This window comes from Triticum urartu, chromosome 7A (assembly GCF_056163025.1).
Source record: "Triticum urartu cultivar PI428250 chromosome 7A, HENAU_Tu73, whole genome shotgun sequence".
Lineage (NCBI taxonomy): Eukaryota > Viridiplantae > Streptophyta > Magnoliopsida > Poales > Poaceae > Triticum > Triticum urartu.
In genome coordinates, this window is record NC_141879.1 from 19,347,882 (window position 1) to 19,357,266 (window position 9,385).

The 9,385-nt window shown below is 47.7% G+C and overlaps 1 pseudogene; it reads right to left on the reverse strand.

Annotated features, from left to right (window-relative positions):
- Positions 1–6,404: 6,404 nt before the first annotated feature.
- On the reverse strand, positions 6,405–7,883 carry LOC147957060 (uncharacterized; annotated as a pseudogene).
- Positions 7,884–9,385: the final 1,502 nt, after the last annotated feature.

Here is a 9,385-nt window from a genome sequence, read left to right on the forward strand (position 1 = left end):
CATTGGTCCCGGTTTGTGGCAAGAACCGGGACCAAAGGGGAGCCTTTGGTCCCGGTTCAGGCCACCAACCGGGACCAATGGTGGTGGGCCAGGAGCGAGGCCCATTGGTCCCGGTTCGTCCCACCAACCGGGACCAAAAGGTCCAGACGAACCGGGACCAATGACCCACGTGGCCCGGCCGGCCCCCTGGGCTCACGAATCGGGACCAATGCCCACATTAATCCCGGTTCTACACTGAACCGGGACTAATGGGCTGAGCCGGCCTGGACCATAGCCCTGTTTTCTACTAGTGAATTACAACCGGCTGGACATTGAGCAGTTATATGGTAGGACAGCTCATGTCCATGTCCACCGTTTGATATTGGCTCGACCATGCGTATCAAGTCCAATCCGCCAAGCTGCAGTGGAATCCACTTCCGGCGCCGTTCTTCATCGGTTTTCTTGTCCTTTCCGAAGGAGCGCTTGTGTTTTTCTGATTGGATCTGTTTCTTTCACTATGTAATTGAACAATCGAAATAGCCTATTTGAGGTTTGTGGTAGGGATCGAGAGTTATCTCTTCTAGATTGTGTCCTTGAAATATTATTGTCTCGATCTGGTGTGGTTGAGATCGATCTAGCGACCAAACCTCCTGAACTGCCTCAAATTTATTAGTCTCATGCTTGTGCAATCCATGGACGTGTCTGGATGCAGGTCGTACGCCTCCACGACAGCAACACGTTTGCACCATCTGGGAATTCAATTGTAGTGTTTAACAACGGTATGTACATGCTTTCATGCTTCCCTCTTAGACTACTAATGTGCTCGATGACACTATTCTTGATTAATTGCCCAGCCGGCAGGCTCCAACATCGGTACTTGAGCCTTGGTCACCCGTGACTAATTTTCCATATCATGGTGTGGCATAACTATCTTCGTCTCTGTGAACGTTCAAAAAAAAACATGTGACCAAGGCGATTTATATGTCACAAACTGATTTATCTGGGCAATTAGAAACTAAAGCACATACTCTGTTCATCCCAAAATTCTTATCTTCAATTTGTCTAGATACAGATATATCTAACACTAAAACGTAACTAAATAAATCTGTATTTAGACAAATCTAAGACAAGAATTTCGGGACAGAGAGAGTATTATACTATTTTACTACTTTAACAATTACATCTGAAAATAGTAGGTTATGTTTAAAAGAAATTACACCTTGTATATGTTTTATATTTTCTTAGCACGTACGTAATTATCTTATACATAACTCAGCTCAATGTGTAACTGAGATGCTCCCTCCAAGGCTCCAACACACACGTACGTAAAATTAACCTTCACCTGTTTTACATGTGGCCCATGGAACATAAGATAGTTAGTTTCCAAATAACATTCTCTCATAGGTTTATGATGATCCTCCCTTTATATCTTGCTCGCAACAATTTTGTCTTTGTGACATAATAGAGCAGTAGACGCAAAGATTTGCTCCTCTTTCACAAACTATTTGTTTGTTTTCTTAGAGCAACTTTAGCAGACCCGCAAAATGCCGGCCCGCAAAACACGTTTGCAGTTCGCGCAAAACCGCTTTTGCGGGCCGGCGAGGGCTAGCATAGATGCAGACCCCCCAAACGGACCCGTAAAAAAGTATATTCGCGGAATATGCTTTTTTACGAGTCGGCTATGCGGGTTCTGCTCTTTACGCCGCTGCATCCCTGCATATTATTAGCCCGCAAATCTCAAATTCAACATAATTCAACAATCGAAAACAAACTGAATTATTCAAATCAAACGTAAAACAATAATCATCCGCATTACAAATAATTATTCAAATCACCGTAGCAAACTTAAAATAATGCAATACAAAACTTGTCATGAATACAAATACAAATGAATACAAAAATTAGTCACTATCTAGCCCTTTGCCAATGGTGCTCAATGAGATCTTCCTGAAGTTGAAAGTGTGTGTCTGCATTTTCAATCTCCTTGTATGTCTGAAGAAAATCTCTAATGCGGTTTGGGTCTCTAGCTGGTTTGACACGGCTACCCACATTGTCATAAAAGAATTCTAAGTCCATTCCTCTCTCATCTTCAAGAATCATATTGTGCAGGATAACACAACATGTCATGATGTTCTTCAGAGTTTTCTTATCCCAAAAACGAGCAGGACCACAGACAATGGCAAACCTAGATTGCAAAACACCGAATGCTCTTTCAATGTCTTTTCGGGCTGTCTCTTGCACCCTTGCAAATTCACTTGGTTTTTTTGTTTTGGGTTCTTTGATGCTCTTGACAAATGTGCACCAAGGAGGATATATACCATCTGCAAGATAGTACCCCTCTGTGTATTCATGCCCATTGATAGTGTAGTCGCAAGCAGGAGCATCACCACTAGCAAGCCTAGCAAAAAAATGAGAGCGTTGCAACACATTGATATCATTGAGTGTGCCGGGCATACCAAAAAAGCAATGCCAAATACATAAATCCTCGGATGCTACGGCCTCTAGCACAATTGTTGCATCACGAGACTTGCCACAATACATTCCTTGCCAAGCCTTGGGGCAATTTTTTCAATTCCAATGCATACAATCAATGCTACCTAGCATCCCAGGCCAACCTCTCCTCTCATTAGCTGCCATCAATTTCTTTGTATCATCTTCATTTGGTGCCCGAAGATACTCGGTACCAAAGACACGGACGACCACTTTCGCAAATCTACGCACAGACTCAATTGTGCTTTCTTCAGCAATGCGAAGATACTCATCGACGTAGTCAGCCGGAACGCCATATGCAATCACCCGCATAGCTGCGGAGATTTTCTGATATGCACTAAATCCCTTTAAGCCCGCGGCATTCCTTCTCTGAGTGAAATATCGGCAATTTGCCTCACAAGCTTCAACAATTTTCACAAAAAGGGATCCGCGCATTTGGTACCTTCTGCGGAAGAGGTGTGCAGGATATGTAGGATTCTCTGAAAAATAATCTTGCATCAACATCTCGTTTCCAAGATGGCGATTCCGCGGAATGCACAGACGCCCGACAGTAGATCCTCGCCTCCTCTTTCGGTACTCGTCTTCAATGTCCTTCATGGCAAGCGCCATGGCCAATGTTTGCTGCCGAAAGGTCGCAAGCATGGTCTCCACATCCGAGTCGTCTGAATCGGATAGCAAGAACTTCTCACACGTGGTCAACTCCATCTACACGCACGCCGGCGTGTCAATCTACTACACAGCTCGCAAAAATCACAAAAAATGGACTAACCGGTGGCGACTGATCTCGGGCGGCGACGAGGGTGGTGCGCTCGGTGGTGGTCGATCCCAGCGGCGGCGGCGATTGGGGGGCGGCTCTTCTCGGCGGATCTGGAGGGGTGGTGCAGCGGCTCGGCGCGGGAGGGTGTGGGGCAGCCCCGCGGAGCGATTCCGCCCGCAGATATGGCCGGATTCGCCGGCGGAAGCAAGGGCGGGCGGCGCCGGAAGGAAAGGGGAAAAGAGCGTGGGCTGAAATGTCCCTCCCGCCAACTGCTTCTCTGTGATGCAGGGCACCGCAGCCGCGAGGAGGAAACCCACATTTTCCCGGTTTAGGGCCGGAAATTTGCCGCGCCCCCTAAAATTTTTTGCGGGCCGGAGCGGGATGCGGGTTCTGGTCGGGCAGGCTTTCCGGCCCGTACCCGCATTTTGGCGGTTATTTTGCGGGTCGAGGGCGGATGCGGAGTTTGCTAGAGTTGCTCTTAACTATCACCCCTTTCCTCCAAATCCATTCAGGCTGATGGTGCGCTGCCTGAGACAAGCAGCGGAGAGCGAGCATCAATTCATCTTGCTGGCTAGAGGCAACCCATAAACACCTAGCAGCACTGTTTTTCTTTTTCGAAAAGCTAGCGAAGCTGGTGGGCGAGCGACAATAATACAACGATGAGAGTTGGGCTGGCTCTTGGGAATATGGGGACAAGCACAACGATTTGAACTGAGTTGGAAAGAAAATAACTCCGCAATAAAAACAACATGTACTAGTGGTTACAAAAGGCTGCTCACCTAGGAGACAATTCAACTGTACTTAGCATTGCGAAAAAACAAAGAACCATTATGTATATCAGATTTGCTCATTGATTAATCAAATAACAAAACAAGTTTTCTTATGCATTTTATTTAGGCAACTGTACTTAGCATTGCAAAAAAAAAGATCCATTATGTGTTTATGGCTTTAAGCTGTGTAATTTACATGCCTAAACCTAGGAGACAATTCAACTGTACATAGCTTGAGTTAACTCTGAAGCAAGCTGAAGATGTTGCTTGCTCTTGATGCTGTGACAGAGATGAGCTGCCTGGATAAAGTTCTTCGCTCCATTGTAGCGTATGCTATCCAAAAACGAATGCCCTAGTCAACCGTAGAGTAGACTTGTTTTGCCTAACTTTTTGAAGTTTGCATGTTTTTTTAAAGGATTTGAGCGCCTGATTACAAGCTTGAGATGCACATCGTCGTCTGCCTTCTCTTTTTCTTTTGAATTTTATATCGAGTATAGTGGACATAGGTTGTGACTACATCTGAAAGACTGTACTGTGCTGCTTTCAGGAAAGCAGAGTACTCTATTTGGCGAGTTCCAGCTCTCTTGTTACTTTCTGCTTCCAACAAGATCGAGGATGTGCATAATGTAGAAAAAAGTATGCATCAATGTGCTAGCTAATAGCTGCTCAAGAAAGCCGCCAGAGCTAAGCTAACTTCATTTGGGCATTCTGTTTATGTGAAAAAATCTGTCTACCAGTATGTTCAGACACTTTCACAAAATTCAGAGCATACATGTTCCATACATTATTTTCCAGATATTGCCGGTTTGACACTGCAAAAGAGATATTCCAGCTTATTGCAGGTCATGGGAGTTACTGGGTCTGTTTATGTGTCACAAGACTCCCACTTATCAAAGATTTTGCAATACGTTGTTTTTCCACCATCACATAATGTAGTTTGGCGTAAAAGTAATGAGTGACAGCTTCTGCCCGTGCAACATTCACAATATAGAGAGAGATGGTACACTTAAGGCCTGAAGAAAATTTTGGCCCCTCAAGGAAGCATCCATGTAGTAGATGCCAGTAGTGGTCCCAAGCCAAGTTATTCCATGCAGCAATACGCACATTTTTTCTTCGAAACCATGCCATTGCAGGAGTTCACCAAATCAAGTAAAACTCAGACTTCGAACAGGGCACACCCAATCTTTTAGACATGTACATTGCAGTAGCAGATATGTTCAGAGATTTAGTTGTTTGAACCTAGTGAGTACCTAAAAGTTCATAGCTTCAAACACACACTTCAAATGCTGTAACTGGGCAAAAAAAATGTACGCGAGGATATCACTCACGCACACACATATCATAGCCAACATGCCAACAAGCAAATGCATCCAAAATTCTTAAATATTCAATGGTTTGTAAATAGCCAGTACCTAAAAATTCAAAACTTGGAAATACAACAAACGAATACATCTAATCCACGCATCACTTTCATTTCCTAGACCACAAGGCGCATCGAGGAACAAACTCTTCTCTTCTTCGACATGGCATCAGCATCTGCAGATAGATGAAAGTCATAAAACAGCACGAACTTCCCATATGAACAGTACAAAAATAGGAATATAGAGCTACCGAGTACATGTAACAGGCATCAAATATATCTCATCTCATGCATGAACTTGACACTGTATCTTTGAATCACATGAAAAGAAGAAACTACCAAACAGGGAACAATGCTCCAAATATGTGCTTTGCAAACCCCCTTAATTTCCAATGTGTGCATATGATTAAGCAACCTAGAGTTTCCATGACAAGAATGCAGTATGCCGAGGTCTCCATTCAAGAAACCGATATATTCAAGGACTGGTGCAGCATCCATGTAAATAAAGTTACTTACCCAGATCAGCTGAAAGTAACAATAACAATAATATACTTATGACTGAGATTACTTGCACCATATGTGACATCCTGCTTTCTGCTTAGCAGTTCAACGGCAGAAATGGACAGACAACTAAATTCTGCTTTCTGCTTTCAGCTTACCCAAAATCAAACGTTCCACTAAATTGACTAAGGCAATCTACAGTCATATGTGGAGCTAGTAGACGAACTATCTGTGTTTATACTAGAGATTTATGGAGTAAGCTGCAGCGAAATGTAATCACATAAAAAGTAAACTGCCAGAACTACCTCATTGCTTCCAAAACTGCTGTTGGAAACAGAAACATGGGATCTTGTAATCTGATGTTTTCTACTCATACAGAGGTTATGTAGACTAAAGAAATTGGAAATATATTGAATAAGACTATAAATGGAAAACGATGTGAACTCGACCAATTCATATAGTGAATGCCTGAATCTTATTTCTGTTGCGTAACACTGAAACAAAGTAAAATAAAAGTAAGCGAAGAGTAGTTAACACGCTCACCGCTTCATATATTTGGCGCACACAGTGATGGTGGGAAAATAGCGTATAGTCGTCCAGGTGGGTTTGGGAAATCAGCATACAGTCGTCCAGGTAAGTGCTTACAAAGTGCAGCGAACAACTCGACCTGGAAAGTCTTAAGGTCCACCGAAAAGTATCGAAACTCCAGCTTGTCACGTGAAGATTTTAAGTACACCGTGTACATGAGCAGGAATCCCCCGGCTGCACCAACTAGATGCACATACTTTACCGGTAACGGGATGACCTTCTCCACATGCCATTGGTTATTTGTCAGAATGGAATACGCGAGCCAAATTCAGCGATCTTTGATGTCCTTATCATAGCCGTTACCTGTAGTGAGCATCCCGAGCATTCCTTTTTCTCCCTCGACAAGGACAAATCTTTTACTCCCTAGTGACTCAGATTGGAGGTTGACAGTAGAAAACTCCATTGCGCGCAAGTCAAGCACAAGTAATTTGTTCTGCAATTGCAAATGCCAATAGAAGCATCCACGGACGAATTGACGACTTGACAGCCCAGGATCAGACTTCACAAATGAAGGAAGTGTGGCCGACGCACCCCATTGGTCATAAGTAAGAGAGAGGCGTGATTCTGGACCATGGTTCAGCCGAACCTATGGTCGACGCCGTACGATTCAACATCCTGCTACATGTGGATCCGCGTCATGCATTATTTAACATGCAAACAGCTCCCATCATGCATTTTTTAATCAATCATGCATGGATCCTTACGAAAAGTGTCCAGAGATCAATGGTGTCGAGCGTAGATTTGGCTGAACCATGGTTCCGTATAACATTTTCGATAAGTAAGAACATGCCATTGTCCATTCAGTGAGGAGAAGACCAGAAGCAACAGATTCATTCTGCATTGCGCCAAGCATATCACCCTGAATGACAAGGGGTCCTTCTTGTCCTCACCGGGAGCAAGGAAAGTCTCCACATCGAGGAGTTCCCGTTTATGGACCAGCGCGTTCAGGTCAACGGGGATGGCCGGCAGCATGATATAGCGACGGTGCACCGGGTGGCACACCGTGAAGCTCATGAGGATGCGTCTACCAACAAAATTTCTGACCAGGATGCCGGCCAGGAGGACACGTCCGTCAGAGAAGTCAATTGGACTCCAGGTATGGCCGGCGGTGGAGGGGAGGAAGGAGGAGCAGGAGAAATCCAAGCCAGCGAAGGGGCGGGCAGCGACGGCGGAGGGGTGCGGCAGCTATGCTGGGACGAAGGCTTTCTCGTTGTCGAGAATGCCGATGAGAGGCGGCGGCTGGAGGGCGTGGTAGCGGCGCAAGAAGGCATGGTTGGCGATGATGCGGCTTCGAGGAGCAGGCGGCGGAGGCGAGGGCGAGGTCTTCGGCAGCGGGGAGGCGGAGGAAGATTTCCTCGAGCAGCACATCTAGGATGTCGGAAATTTGAGGATTTGCCCCACCTTTGCTTGCACTTCTAGGATTTGCCCTCCTTTTCATTGACTTCGATCTTTTGCCACACCTTTGCTAAAACTTTGATGATTTGTCCTTTCTACCTGGTTTGAGATTACACTACAAATTGGATGATCCAAATGCCCTTCTTCCTTATATGTTCGTCCCACAGCCCACTTGCTGTCGTGCTATGCTGCTACTGCTCCTCTTCCCACACTCCAATGCCAAGCCACTGCTGCTCCTCCCCGCATGCCATGGTGCGGGCTACGAGCTGATGCTCCTCCTCTCCCCATGTCCTCCTCCCTCCTCTACAACGAACGTGCTCGAGGCGCAGCTCCGGCGTTCGTCCATGGGCAAGATTCTCGGGCGAAGCGCAACACCCGTAGACCAGTCGAGCTCTCTGAGGAAGGTGCCGCACTTCCTGCACCGGTCACCCTGCCTTGACGGCGCGGACCGTGTTGTCCGCCACGAGCACCAATAGACGCGTGTGCATCTCCACGGGCACGTGGCCGCCGCCGCCGCCACGCCGGCCTCGCCGAGCATCTCTAGCGAGCTCCCACGAAAGGACCAAGGGGTCATGCCAGATGTGGCGCGCGGAGGGTGCCGTCCATGGTCCGAGCCCGGGGACGTGGTGGCTGTACATGGCGAGCTCGGACCACGGCGTCCTTCTCCGTGCATGCAGCAGTAGAAGCAGAAACAGCCGGGCGCCCAGGTGCTAGAGCGAGCACGCACGCACACAACACACGCAGAGCACTCATGCACACACGCACGCCCAGGCACACGCACGCCTAGCAGGCTAGCACCCATCAGGGCATCAGGCACGCCGAGGTGCTAGATCACCCACGTACACAACGCACCTAAGCACGCCAAGGCACACATCCGTTGGCTGTCCGCCTCGAGGGCCGCCGCCGCTCCCCAAGCAGGTGCTCCATGAGCAGACCGGTGGCTGTAGGTCGAGCCCGGCCGCCGCGCGCTACCTCGTCGTTTCCTCATCCACGCTCGCCTCCAGCGCCATGCTTGGAGAGGCCCAGATTTTCCGCGTCGGGTGAGTAACAAGGCCGACGGGGGCAGAGCCATGGCCACCTCCGCCGGAGCAACAACGGCGGCGGGAGCTCCATCTCCGCCTCATGTGTCTTCCCGCCCAGAGATGTGCTCGGTTGGGGTGGACTGAGTAGGGCAGGGGTAGTTTCGACATTTTACGGTGGGCCCATCTTGTCAGGGGCAAATCATCAAGTTTTTGTCAAAGGTGTGGCAAAAGATCAATGTCAATGAAAAGGAGGGCAAATCCTAGAAGTGCAAGCAAAGGTGGGGCAAATCCTCAAATTCCCCCTAGGATGTTGGCGATGGACGGCGCCATCACGGTGGTCAGGTGGGGATTCGGTTCGGCCTTGGGAAGGAATGGCCCGTGGATCTTTCCTTCTCTTAGAAGGGCGGCGGCGGCGGCGGCGACCAGCAAGGCTTCTTTCTTGGACGCTGCGCTACAGAGGTCGCCCAACCGCTGCTGCTCCGGCTCCCCGCCCCGTCTTCGCCGCTGGGCTGCCCCGCTCCTC